Source organism: Panthera onca, chromosome C1, assembly GCF_046562875.1.
Source record: "Panthera onca isolate mPanOnc1 chromosome C1, mPanOnc1 haplotype 2, whole genome shotgun sequence".
Taxonomy (NCBI): Eukaryota; Metazoa; Chordata; class Mammalia; order Carnivora; family Felidae; genus Panthera; species Panthera onca.
The window spans coordinates 147292174-147307290 of record NC_138346.1 but is presented as its reverse complement, the minus strand read 5'-3'; the positions used below and the strand labels follow the sequence as shown (position 1 = coordinate 147307290).

General features: G+C 40.9%; 1 pseudogene; it reads left to right on the top strand.

Moving 5' to 3' along the window:
* The first annotated feature begins 1386 nt into the window (after positions 1–1386).
* The window catches only part of LOC132670881 (large ribosomal subunit protein eL42-like), a 67705-nt pseudogene continuing 53974 nt past the window's right edge, over positions 1387–15117 (top strand).

Below are 15117 nucleotides of genomic sequence, written 5' to 3'. Positions count from 1 at the left end.
ATCCTGAGCCTCTGCTTCTCCTTTAACTTTTCTAGAAATAACACGTAGTCATGTTCTTTCACACACACACACACACGCACACACACACGTACACGCGCACACAATTTGTGTAGAATTATTCTTCACTCTGATTTCTGCCTGTGGAACAGATTGAAGATTTTACCATCCAAAACCCACAAAGAGAAAACTCCTACTGTGGTCTCCAGAATTTCCATTCAGTTGGTTCGCCTGCCAAGTCCAGTGACCAGTACCGCCGCTCCTGATGGTGGGGAGCATATGGTACTGCTGTGAATAGTTTTGCTCTCACTGCTGTGAAATCCCACGCCCTCCTACAGAATGTGTTTGGAGGAGCAAATGGTAAGTGTCGCTATTCAGCACAGCTCCTTCTCTGCCTATGGAACCCAGTCCTTTAAACAACAAAATGAAGACATAACTGCACATCTTCACAGGCACGGGTTTAGTATTCAGCTTCGGGGTTAATGGTTACTGTTACTGTTAATTGTTGTTTCTCCCTGGGAAGGGGGGATCACCCTTTACACATCCTGAACCGACCAGGATCCATAATGGTAAACCAAGCACCCGTCATTTTTGTTTCTCTTTATCTTCCTCTTCTTCCTTCTCTTCCTTTTACAAAAGGAAAAAAAAAAACCTGAAAGTGGATGCAGTCTCTAAGTTAAATTGGGGCTCCAGAGAGAGCACTGGACCAGGAGTCAGAAAGCCTGGAGGATCAAACAGTAGCTAGCCTTGAAACCTTGGGTAAATGTATTCTGTGCCTTTTCTGTGAAGCAGATGGTGTGGGCCCTTAATGCCCTTTCTAGTTCTAAGATGATATGTATTTGTCTAGTGCAATCCCACCCCACTCCCAACCTCACCTCCAGGAAAATCTCTTTCTAAACTACTCAAAATACATGATTATCTTTCATTTTGTAACACAGCTTTCAGGAACTTACTTGGTTGCTTGTTTCGGGATTATTCACCTCTAATGTCAAGTGGCTCTTCTTTATGTTTAGCAAAACTCTCTCCTGCTGCAATATAAGGCCATGTTTCTCTTCTTCTATTTCCTGTGAGAGCACAGAGCAACTTGTTGGGAATCCTGCTTATAATAACTTCTCTTATTCCCGCGGACTCTTCCTAAGTCACTCTATGCTGTGGCCTCTGAGATGTGTGTTCTAACGTCCTCATGTCCCTTTCTCCTCCTCCTATGCCGATAACCATGGTCACCACTCTCCTGCTTTGCTGACACAGGTGTACGCTGGGTTGGGGCTGTTTGGAGGGCTGGGCATGATTCTGTGGGTGCCACGTTTGTGGGTGTGCGATGAGAAGGAAGAAGAGAGAGCAGACGTTCCGCTGCTGATGAAGAGGGCTGTGGAAACTTAAGTCGTAGACATGCTTCAGTGGAGGATGAGGATTTGCCCAGATGGGAAGCCTCAAGTACAGAGGCACTTGTACATCTACTTATGTTGAGTCTCAATGATGCTGTTTATGAGTGAGCTATTCAAATGGAAGGAGAAACCCTCAGAGAAGGAAAAAATAACAGGTTGGAGTGATTATGTACAGGAGGAGAGGCCCTAGTGGAAGTCTGGGGGGGAAAGGAAGAAGGGGATAAAATTAAGAATGATTAATGGCGGGTCTCTAATGGTTTCATTGGATCCAAAGGAACAGGGCAATACCACGTAAGAAACACTTGATGCAGGAAAGGGGCATAAGTGTGGAGGAAAATACATCATTCTACAGATGCTGACAGTCTCTGAGGATGGGGAAGAATCCCTCAAGAACAGAAAGGAGCTGCCCTCCCCCCTCCTCCACACACACACACACAAATGTACCCTGGCCGGACTGGCTTCTTCTGGTCTTGCTGGGAAATTCCCTGAAGCTGCATTCTAGAATAAGTGTCCAAGTAGAATAATGGTCCTTAAGATGGGAGTGACTCCAGAATAAGGGATTTCAACTTTTAGGAAGATTTAAGTTAGAGAAACAGGCACTCCTCCTCTAAAATATAACCTTAAAAGTGCTGTAAATTTCAAAATATTTGCCTGAGAATCTGAGAACAGGTCAAATTTTAGTTGCCTGAGACCCAGCTTCACTCTCCTCCTAATCTACACCCCTACCACTTCCCACCTCCTCCACATCAAGTTAGAATGGCTATAGGGTTTAAAGTTACTTGTAACAGGTTGCACCCCCATGTTTATAGCAGCACTATCAACAATAGCCAAAGTATGGAAAGAGCCCAAATGTCCATCGATGGATGAATGGATAAAGAAGATGTGGTATATATATATACAATGGAGTATTACTCGGCAATCAAAAAGAATGAAATCTTGCCATTTGCAATTACGTGGATGGAACTGGAGGGTATTATGCTAAGCGAAATTAGTCAGAGAAAGACAAAAATCATGACTTCACTCATATGAGGACTTTAAGAGATAAAACAGATGAACATAAGGGAAGGGAAACAAAAATAATATAAAAACAGGGAGGAGAACAACACAGAAGAAACTCATAAATATGGAGAACAAACTGAGGGTTACTGAAGGGGTTGTGGGAGGGGGGATGGGCTAAATGGGTAAGGGGCACTAAGGAATCTACTCCTGAAATCATTGTTGCACTATATGCTAACTAATTTGGATGTAAATTTAAAAAAATAAAAAAATAAAATTAAAAAAAATAAAGTTACTCGTAACAGGTAATAATAATATCTATGGTTTATGAAGTTCTTAATCTATATGCCAGCATCATGGTCAGCAGCTCTTCACATGCATTTTCACATGGAATCCTCACAGCGATATATGAAGCGGTCACAAACATTTACTTAGTGCTTTTTGGACGTCAGACAATATTCTCAATGCTTTATATATACATTAATTGAAATTGAATTAGGTACTATTACTACACTTTTGTTTTTTTATTTTTTTACATAGGAGGACCCTGAGGCACAAAGATATAAATAACGTGCCCACAAAGAACTGGTAAGTGGCAAGGTCGGGGTTAAAAACTCAGGTCTAATTGATCTCATCAGGCTGCAATTTCTTCAAGAGTAGCAACTGCATAGATTTGTGAACTGTCACATCCTCAGTGCCCAGATCACAGTAAACTCTCATACATGACGGTTGAATGATTGAAGACACAGCCTAAACCATTATCCTCTATGCAGTACCCAGGCCCTGAGCAAAGAGACTTTCCCCCAAATCAAGTGAAACACAACCAGAAAGCAACAGCACTAGGGAGAGTCGTTCACTCCGTCATCATTCATTCACCAAATGTTATGGAGCACGTACTATGTGCCAGGCCCCAGCCTGGGTACAGGTGGCACTTTCTTTTTCAAGAGAGGAAAGGCTATGGGGACTCACCCCAACACCTCCCATACACAGGCAGGCTTGCCTCCAACTTTCCTCCCCACCCTCTTTGTCCCCCACAGCTAATACAATGGGCCCAGACACATGGGGAGGGCGGCTTTGACCCCATGCAAACCACTCTAAACCTTGTTTTCCATCAGTCTTAGGCTTGCAGGACCCACCAGGGATAATGACTCAGTGCCGGGGAGAGCATGGGGGCGCATGAAGCAGATCTCAGAGGGAGGGACTGCAAATTGGAGGCATTTTATTGTTTTCTCCTTTTCACTCTGAAAACTTTCCAAAAAGAGAGATCTATTTAAGTGGCTTGCAAAATTCATCTTAAGGTCAGCTCTAATTAAGTTGGGGCCTGGCAGCTGTATGATTTCAGCGTTGTTACACCGCTGCCAACGTTGAGCTAGGTGCTCAGCTTCGCCATGAGCAGGGAGCACCAGGCTGCCTGCACAGTTCTCAGCCTCCCAGGCCCACCTGGCCACTGGGGAATGTGCAGTGGGTGAGTGCCAGAGAGAAAATCTGTCCTGCGCTTTGGAGGAAACAGACTGATGCAGCAGTTCGGACTTTCAGTTTACGGTAAATTTCAGGAAAACATGGTCATCCATTGGGTCACACAGTAGACACTCAAACGAGCTTCTCTTCTCTTTATTTCCATAATAAGAATATGATGTTAGCAATAGAGAATTGAATTGACACAATGCCTGACACATAGCAGGCATTCAGAAAATTTGTGTACGATAATAATAATAAAAAAGGTATGAAACGATGGAGAAAATAAGGAAGCAAAAAAGTCAGTGTCTGGTCCCTTGGTTTTCTATTAATTAATATGACAAAAATGTGGAAATCCTCCCTCTGGGGCTCAGTTGTTTCCTCTACAAAACAAAAAAAGATTAGATGAGAGAGGAGTTCCAAAATTCCTTCCTGTTCTTAAATTTCACAAGTGAAATTTTACATAGAGGCAGTGTTACACAGGAGAAGGAACAGAACGCAAAGCCCAGAGCCCACAGGCAGGCGGGATTTAAGTCCAGACTCTGCCACTGACCAGCCATGAAAGCCTAAGCGTGTTACGCGGCATCTCTGAGCCTCAATTGCTTCATCTGCAAACAGGGATGGTAAAATGTATTTTGTAGGCCTGCAGGACAATAATGAGAGAATAAGTCAGTGCCCAAATTATAGAAGGCTTTAAATAAACGGTAATTAAAAAATAATAAACCTACTTAAAGCCCGTTCTTCTTTGTAGAACAGTGCTATGGCCATTTGGGGTAGAGCGTGCTAACAGCCCCCATTCCTTGCTGTATCTGTGCTGTTTGGTGTAACTCTGCAGGGCTCTCCCAAACCTTGACTCAGCTAAGTGACTTGTCTGGCCAGTAGGATATTGGCAGAAAGGCTGCAAGCAGAGGTATGAAAAGCATTCAGACTGCTTTTTGTGACTCTGCCATTGTCATGAGAAGGATAGGCCTAAACTAACCCAAAGGTCCTAAGAAAACGACGGCACATGGAACAGAGCCACCACTAGGCATGACCAGTCAAGGTCAGTCAAATCCCGGTTAACTCAACCCTCAGAAGCTAAATGAATGACTGTTTCGAGCCACTGAATTGTGGAGTGGATTATCATGCTGTAGTTTGATAGCCACAGCTAACTGATGCACCATTGGTTTAAATTTCTTTTTTTGACATTTATTCATTTTTCAGAGACAGAGAGATAGAGTGTGAGCAGGGGAGGGGCAGAGAGAGAGGGAGACACACACAGAATCCGAAGAAGGCTCCAGGCTCTGAGCTGTCAGCACAGAGTCCAATGCAGGCCTCGAACTCACAGACCGCAAGATCATGACCTGAGCTGAAGTCGGACACTCAACTGACTGAGCCACCCTTTGGTTTATAACAGAGGACAGGAGATGAAGATTGTTTTATTTTAAAATTGGAGTTCATTAGTAAAATTTGCAAATATATTTACCTTCCCATATATTGGCAAACATTCAGATATACTTCTAGATAAAATTTTGGAAGGAGAAAAAAAATTACTAAAATTATCTTTCTGGTTCAAATGACAACTTTAATGCTATCTGAAACATTTTAATTTGCTAAATTATGAATGTTTGAAAACTTGCCGTTAGGTCTGAGTATTCAAGCTTTAATTTAAGATTTGGGAACTTTTAGTAGAGAGGGACTTAATACACACAGGCCCAAATCTGATTACTGAGCACGTCTGTATGTTGCTTCATGCCATTGTCCTTTTGTAAAACTTACACATTTTAGTAACAGTTTTATTCACATTAACGAGGCTTTAAAATAACAGTGTCAAAAGGTGACCCTTGGGTCAACAGGACCCTTTGTTTACAAGGTTAGCATAAAGAAGAAATTCACTTTCCACCTTCTGTGTAGGGAAAAACCCCAGTTCTTCCCTGCTGCGTCTCTCTCCTTTGAGTTTCCTTGTCTACTCACATGGGACTCACACTTCTGGTCACCAAATGCATGGAGGTTTTTTTCCCCATCACAAGAAATTCTCTGTAACACTAGCTGGGCATCCTACACTGAACTGAATTCTGATACTGTCTACCACGAGACAGTGTCAAATCCCATAAGGTTTAAAGCCAGCTCCACACGACTGCCCCTCACCCACTTCAGATACCATTGGATCAAAGGTCCCAATGATCCCCTCCTTGGGTTCCATTAATTTGCCAGAGCAGCTCACAGAACTCAGAGAAACATTTACTTGAATTTACCAGTTTATTATAAAAGGATACAGATGACCATACAGATGGAAGAGACGCACAGGGCAAGGCATGGGGCTTCCACGCCCTCTTTGAGCTTGCTACTCCCGCAGCATGGCTACCTTTTTACCAACCTGGATACTCCCTGAACCCCATACTTCTAGGACTTTCGCGGAGGCTTTGTCCCATAAGCATATCCATCCATTAACTCCATTTTCAGCCCTTCTCCCCTCACTGGAGGATGGAAGGGTGAGACTAAAACTTCCAAGCTTCTCATCATGGCCTGGCCTTTCTGGTGACTGGCCCTCATCCAGGTGTCATCCAGGAGTCCAGAGCCCACCCAGAGTCCCCTCCTTAAACAAAAGACACCCCCCCCAAACCTTTGTCAGTTCATGAGCTCTGTGTCAGGAACTGGGGCACAGACCAATATATATTTTTCTCTCATTTCACAGTTAGACACATCTCTTAGAAGGAAGGACACTGGAAGAAACCAATCACCTCCAAACCAGTATAATCATTTGTTAAATAAATTAGTGTGCTAGTCTATAAAACAAGAAGCCACATTCTTCTGGCAGGACTGAAAGTAGCTGGTAAGCTTCTTCAGGGCAGGGACAAGGGCAAAAATGCACAACGCAGCCATAGAGTTACTTGATTAGCAGAAGATGAATGCTCTTGTCGGGAACGGCAAGTTAGAACCTGCTCCTCGTTCCTTAGGACCCAGACCAAATGTTACTCCACCAGGAAGAATGTATTCCTTTCTCATCTGAGTTCTCCTGGGACCTGTCAGGCCTGTTTCTTTCCATGTCTGATTCTGCCACTAGGCTTTAAACTCCTCAAAGACATGAGGCACACCACACTTATCTCTGGTCTCTAATGCCTGGCAAGATGCCTTATGCATAAAATAAGCTTAATATACTATTGTTAAGTGAATGGATGATAATACTGCCCCGATTCAGAAATGAGGAAGCTGAGAGTCAGAGAGATGAACTAATTTTCTGGAAACCACACAGCTGGACAAAGCTGGCAATTAAATTTGAGCCCAGCTCTGGGTGAATCCAGTCTATTCTACAGCACCCTTGAATCAGGATTCCCATGGCAATAAAAAAAGTAGCATATGTAAAGTATGCAGCACAGTAACAGATGCTGAATAAATGTTACTTACCTTTTTCATGTTTTATTCTGGTGCCGGGAATCCCACCATTGGAGATTTACCTCTCTTCTCCTACATTCCTTTTTTCTTACAAGTTAGAAATTTATTATTGGTTAAGGGAGATGAAAAACAACCCGGATATCTTAATGTATGGCAAGGAATATCAATCGAACTATTATAGAGTCATTAATAACTATGTATGGAAGAGTTTAAAACAACAGGGAAATGCATTCAACAATGACACTGTTTTTTTTTTAAACAGCAAACTATTTTTTTAATACATGCAGTTTATTTGCAGTGCGATCACAATGCTTTCAAAAAATAGTTATTGAGAAACGATACAAAGGACATGTTAGAAGGGGGTTGGCAGTATTTATTTTTAGATGTTAAGAACAAGGATGACTTTTGCCATCCTTCTGTTTTCCTGAAATTTTCAAGTTTCAAAAAAAATGCACATGGCTCACTTTGATGCACTCACTGAAAGGTTTTCACCATGGCCAGCCTGCCTTTTTTGTTTACCAACCTACTTTGGGAGATGGACCACTGTCACCATTTTGTTCCTACTTTTTGAATGATCCTAAACCTTATCATGACATCTGTACTCCTGTATTACACTTAGTTGTTTCATACTGACCTTCTCTGCTGCCTATGAGTTTATTAAGAGCTGGGATTGTCTGACTTCTCTGCAGAATTCCAGCACTTGGCTAGTCTGCAGTCCCCTAGTAGACTCATACATTTTTGTTAAATGAATGATAATTCTCATGACTGAATTAATAGTTTGCACCGTGACCTTCCTGAAAAGGATGATAAGCCAATGTTTATATTTGTAGGTGTATATTTCAATAGCATCAGAGCTTACAAACACCATACTTCATGTTTTCATGTGTCTTGCTTATATTTTGCACATTCACAAATTAAAAAATAAAACTAAAAATGCAGATGAGCTTTTTTTTTCTCCCACATTGCCTTTTCTAAGTAATGATGAACAGTGTTCAACATGCATGCTTTTCTAACATGAAATCTGTAAATTCTCTGAACACAGGCAAAATGTATGGAAATTATATCAAATCCAATTTAAGTGTGTTTTCTTAAACTTAGGGTGTATGATATTTAGTTTCATGAGCAGAACAAATAATACAATTAGTGTTTATTCTTTGACTACTCTTTTAGTAAACAACTCAGTTAAGAAAACGCACGCAACACAAAAACACAGTGCTTCTTGGTCCTTGCTCCAAGTTTCATATGTTAAACAAAGACAGACCAACCTTAAACCTTTTGATAAATATGATGCTTGTGGTAACTGCAGCATTCACTTCGTATCCCATTTCTCCAAGTTCCTGTCAGCCAGATGTCACTTGCAATGCAAACACTAGAAAAATATGAAATAATAATTTCATACATCATCTATGTGTGCATGAGCCGGTCAAACATTCAATACAAATTCAAACTGCTACTACACGCAGAGCAAATATCATCCAAATAATATTTAAAATGATTGAAAGGCTTTTGATTTGGAAGTGTATTCTCTTAAGCTAAGTGGTCCCCAAGACCATCTAGAAAATTCAATTGTTTCATTTTTAAAATGTTTTCTGCCCAAAATTATATCAAACCCTAATGTCTCAATAGAAACACATGGGATTGGATTGCTGACTGGGCGCCTGATGTCAAAGGAAAATCTAATTTCACAATGGCATTTCCTCATACTGTCTCACCAAAATACAAAATGGATAAAATTTTAATGGATAATTTTCAGAAGCAGAATGTTAGCCATTGGGAAAATATGGAGGGGAACTTAGCATTGAGCATAGAAGAAGCTCAAGGAAGAAATGGAGTATAAATACAGATATACAATACTATATAAAAAGCATTCTTAAAAGCTTTTTCTTATCAAAAACAGAACTTCAACTTTAAAAAGCACCTTACTATCAAAATATAAGCTTTTTCTATGTCCACTTCTAAGTTTCTCTGCCCGAATCTTTTCTATTTTGTAAAATGATATGGGGAAAAGGAATCACACCATAAGCTATACTATTAGATATACATTTGCACAGTGTTGATTTCTATTTTTGATGTTAGCTACAAAAACGGTCCTGTGTACCCCTGGCTTCAATTAAGAGATAAGAGTGAATGGTATTAGCCTCAGCCCTGCTTCTTTTCACTAAGGCCCTAAAAAGCATCTCTTTTTGTTTGCTGTTCAGTGGTGAATTTTCCTGCCTGTCTGAAGGGAAGAAGGTTCAGCTCCCTCTGTTTCAAGGAAGGGACTCCATGACTATATGAAAAGCAGGGTTCAGAGCAGACAGACCTTCATATTAGCTGTATGAACTTCAGCATGTCCCCTATATCTTTGAGCTTCCGTATTCTCATCTGTAAGCTAGAGATAGAAATTGTCATCTTACTGTTTGCTTGCAATGTTTAGCAATAATACTTATAAAAAGTATTTGACATGGTGCTTGATACAAAGGAGGTCCTCAAGGGTTATTTTATGAAGATTCTAATGTCTTTGAGCTGCTAATACTTGCTATCTTGGATTCTGCGTGCTTTTGAGTCTTTCTTGATCATCTTCTTCACTCAAGCTGACAACGATAGGCAGGTTTCACATTAAGTGCTGAAGGAGGGAAGGGGCAGCCTCCACGCTGGACGGATTTGCCACAGTCGTCCTGGTCATCAGTGAAGCAAGCCATGGTGCAGCCACACCACTGGCAAACCCTGAATGTCACTATATAACCTGGAGCAGTGGACCAAAGGCATTGAGGAGACCACGAAGACGTAGCTGCTGATCTCCTACAAGGGGAATCTTGCTCCTTGGGGGTCACTGAGGATGTTCATCAATTTTCCTCAGTCAGCAACATGCACCCCAGACTTTCTACGGAGGAGCTCGCCATTAGTGCTAGATCTTAACGCAAATGTTAAATTCTGTAACACCAATGTACCTGTTTAAAAACTTGAAGCTGACTTGTAACACATTTGGCATTTCTCTCCCTCTTAGTTTCTTGACTACATTATACTTTCCTGTGACAGCAGGCCCTGGGTCTTTAATTATCTTGGTCATGCATCCCTTCTTCTCTCCAGTTCTAACACAAGGTTTGGGGCCAGGTAGACCATTAATAAATACCTAGTATTTAAAACTGAAGTTAGTGGGGTGCCTGGGTGGCTCCGTCCTCTAAGCGTCCGACTTCAGCTCAGGTCATGATCTCATGGTTCATGAGCTCAAGCCCCACGTTGGGCTCTGTGCTGACAGCTGAGGGCCTGGAGCCTGCTTCACATTCTGTGTCTCCCTCTCTCTCTCTGTCCCTCTCCTGCTCTTGCTCTTTGTCTCTCTCAAAAATAAACATTAAAACAAAATTGAAAAAATAAAAAATACAATTGAAGTTAGCTCTCTTGAGGCAGCTTATTTAACTGAATAAAAACTGACCCTGTTTATAATCTAGGATGAGGAGACTGTATGGTCTAGTTGCTGACACTAAATCTATAGGATTTAGAATCAAACAAAACCAGATTGGTATTCCATCTCAGCCATTATTTACCATCTTGGGCAAATTTCTTGATGTTTTCAAGTCTCAGTTCTCTCGATTATAAGATAGAAATAATAATTCTTACTTCTTAAGATCACTATAAATAGGGTTGCCAGTAAAACACAAGACCTCCTTTTAAATATGAATTTTAGATAACTTTTTTTTTTTTTTTACTATAAGTATATCCCAAATATTGTATGGGACATACTTATACTGAGAAATATTTGCTGCTTATCTAAAATTCAAATTTAATTGGATGTTAACTAGATTTTAATTTGCTAACTATGGCAACCCTAATTGTAAAGACTAAATGAAACAATACATTATAAAGCTACTAGCTCCATGCCCATTGGATAGTGGGTGCTCATTAAGTGTTATCTCACTTTCTTCTTCTCTCATGGGGCTGTTGTATGATTAAACGCCTGGTACACAGTACCAATTCAATAGCTTTTAGTGAGTTTTTCCTCTCTAGGCTCAGCCTCAGAAGAATGTACTCTGTGCTAACAAGGGAGGAAAAGCCTCACCTACTCGCAGTGTTTGTCTCTAGATGGCCTTCCTTCTCTGTTCTCCTTCCCAGGGCCTGTTTGCAGCATGGCCCCCGAGGGTGCAGAGTGGCCTCGTTAAAAGGCCAAAGCCAAAGGGACAGAGCTTTTAACATAGATCCCCCTCAACTCATGGCAAATTGATGTTTGAAGATTTGAATTTACTTTGGAAGCAGATGTTAGAAATTCTTAACTTGTGAGCCCTCTAAAGAGTGCCAAAACAGAATTGCAAAGGGTGTGATTTACAAAAACACAGAGGTACAATAACCTGTCCAGCGAAAGCCTATCACCTAAATTGTGTTATAAAGGCATTGCTAACAGCTCTAAAAAAACTCTTCCTTTTTTCTATACACCATCCCCCACCCACAAGTCAGCTTGTCCAGACACTGGTGTTCATTGGGCAGAAAAACGTTCTTCTGCAGCTATTGCCAGATGCCCTCATGGAGCAGCTAGACATGAACGGGGCTGTCCACAAAAGATACAGGTTTTTGAGGATGCCTCTTTTTTCCCTACAATTCAGTGTTGTTTCTCTCAGACAAGCCAGAGATAGTGCATAGGATATGATTCAATGGAAAGTCTTTGTACAAGAAAATGGTTCTTTCAACATGGCCTATCTGTGGATCAGTACATTTGGAGTCTGCCTGACCCACGTTCCCAGACCCGCAGCTGGCTCCACAGAAGCTCCATTCTGCCCCAGTTCTGGGAATGGAATAGCCTATGTCTGGAAAATAGTTAGAGCCAAAAATCTATGAATATTTCTAGATTACACATCAGATCTTTCCACAGGAATCCAGGCTCTGGCTGACAACAGAAAGCAGGTACTGTCCACTTCCTTCAGCTCACATTCTCATGTAAACAGGCGGCCACCTTACTCAGCACCAGCTGCAGCTTCTGGGTGGTCCCGCTAAGAAGTTCCCAGTGGATTGCAGTGCAAGCTTGTAGGCTGGTGGTCACACAGCTCTAGCAAGCATTCGTGGGAGGCTGCAAAGGCACGTATGCTCTCCATGCTCCGGTCTTGGGTGGACAATCAAAGTAAAAACTAACTTCCCAGAGAAGGTCTGTTCTCCAAAACTAAGGGGAAAAAAACCCAACAAAACAAAACTGAACAAGACAAAACCATAGAGGCAAAGAGTGGGCAGATTTTCTGGCAGGCAATTCTTGATATGAAAATTTGGGAGTTCTGCTTCCCCCTTCCTCTTGGGCATATAGAAATAGAGTCTTCATAAATGCATGCTAATGGATCAGTATTATTGCATACTAATGAACGATATTATAAGACTTTCCAGAATATCTCCTCAGGAAGGTAGAACAAGCGAGTGTCTGGGTTCCCACCGATTAGCTGTTTAACAAGTTACTTAACCTCTCTGTTGTGAGAATATAAAGAAATTAATACATGGATAGGTTTTGAATACTACCTGCCCGGCATTTAATAAGCCCTAAGCAAGTATTAACTATTATCAATATAATTAAAATGTCTTTAACAATTATGCTCTATCTTTGTAGAGTGCTTTATAGCTATAAAGTACTTTCATCTCTTTTTTGGTGAATCTGCAGCCAAGATGAGGTGGAAACTGAGAAATCTCCATTTTTCATAATTGGAGAAAGGATAAATAGGAGTAATCAGATGGTTGTATAATACTATTCCAGGCAGAAGTGGTGGTATGACTTAATAGGTGGCAAAGGCAAATTCTATAAAGAGGATATTGAGATGGTTGCTGGGTTGGAACCAAGAACCCAACAGAAGCGTAGTGGAAACACAGGCAGTGTTCAGGGGTGCAGACAGCAAATGTATAGAAATGGCTGGAAGGTGCAAGAAATGTTTATAAGAAGCTTAGAAATAAAAATCAGGCAATTACATAGAATTCAGGACACAATTAAGATCACAAGTAGCTATTTAGCACTTTTAGAAAAATTTAAATGCCCTGGTCCTGCACCTTACCCCAAGTCAATCATAGATGAGGATTTAAGAGTTGAATATATAAAAAATGAAAAAGCATAGAGTAAGCAGAAGAAAAGAAAAAATGAGAATTTACCAAGCATGGGAGGGGGGTAGGTTTAATTTTCCAAGCTTAGAATCAATAGAACAGATGTTTTTGAGTGTTCGTTCACACTTTCATTTTGGTACTCATGATTCCCCCAAATCAGGGAAATCAATTTCAGGGCACACAGGTAGCACTTCCAATAGAAGCTCTTTGCTTCTCTTGGTTTCATCTTTTTATCAGGACTCTCAGTGAGGTACTACATAATCTGTAGTGCCCTGTGATGAATGAAAATGTAGAAATCCTTGCTCAAAGAACAGGAAACAAGTGCCATTAGACATAGTAAATTATAAAACTTTTTTTCCCTTTCTTCTGTTGTCTCTCTCTTGAACTGCCATGATGGTTTTTATTTGCTATTTAATGTTCCTCTAAGTAAATAAAATTGAAATTTTAAATTATTAGCCTGAATTTTACTGTTTATACTGTGCAATGACAGTTTTAAATATAAAGCATTTAAATTATATGCAGATTTACTGAAATTGCACAATTTTTATTTTGTGGTAGTTTGTACACGCATAGGTATTTTGTTATCAAACCAATGGCAATGCTGCATAAAACGAACTCAACTGTTTTTATTGTACTTCTTGATACACATTCTACCAACTGCTACTTTCAGTACTGATGAATAAGGAAGGACTGACAGGAAAATGAACCATAGGTCATCCTATCATTTCCTTTCTTTCCGTGTCATCACTTCCAGCACAGTGCTTGGATCCGCAAGCCCGTGCTCAATGGACACTAAATTCCGCATGTGAGCAGGGCAACGAGGAAAGATGGACGTGCATGTTGCACATCTACCCTCTCCCCACGCACATGATCCACTGGCCCTCAGGACTTCTCTTACAAAACACAAATTCAAAGATTAAATTATGAAGAATTTTGAGATAGAGGCAGCAGAGAATTAAACCAAGTGTGAAGTCCCGGGAGACTGCACAGGTCACACACCCATGAAGCCACCCATGTCTCTAGGTAAAATTTTACTTTGTTTCAGTTCCAGTCATTATACTGTCTTGGGAACGCCTTCAGTGCTAATGTCCAAACAAGTGTTATGTGGTAGTGTCTATCCTTTAAAAGTGTACAGGTGTCTTGCTTAGATTCATCATTAAGTCCCTAGGGGAAAAATAGCTCTATTTTAGAACATTTTGCATCGTCCATGAATCAGAAGGTCCTGTGTATACATCAGGTGCTTGTTGTGGGTGGTGATGGTGGGGAGCACCCTACATGATGTGGCTCATGGAATTCCTGAGGCTATGAATTAGTAATATTTGTTATTCTACTCCTGCTTGCTAAATCCCTTATTATCAACAAACAAAGGAGTAAGATGCTTATGCTATTGCTTTTCATGTCCCTTGTAACCTACAATATTCTGAAGAATTGCCAGAAATTCACTTTCTGGTTCTTTCTTAGTCCCTGAATACTAGCATAGGAAAATGGTGATGGTAAGTGTGCAGGTAGCTATACTATCTCAGTCCAAAGACCTATAGGGTATTTCTAGCACCTCCAAGAATAATCACCATGGAGAAGCAGTAGAAGGCATCCATGGCAAGGATCCTGGACACTGAAATCTTCGTATAAGATACAAATCTTATATGTACAAATACTTAACCATCACCAGAAAACCGGAGAGATGACACAATGACGTTAGAATATACAGGCAAGGGCCAGCTCACCGTGGCAAAAAAGATTCTGAATTGAAGCAAAAATGTTTTGACACATTACCCACCTCCATGCCTTCAAACCTGGGGACTGTGACAAGCTCTTTAGTAACCAAGAAAAATGGTACTGGAGAAGGGTTCTTGGGGTATAAGTTAATTATATC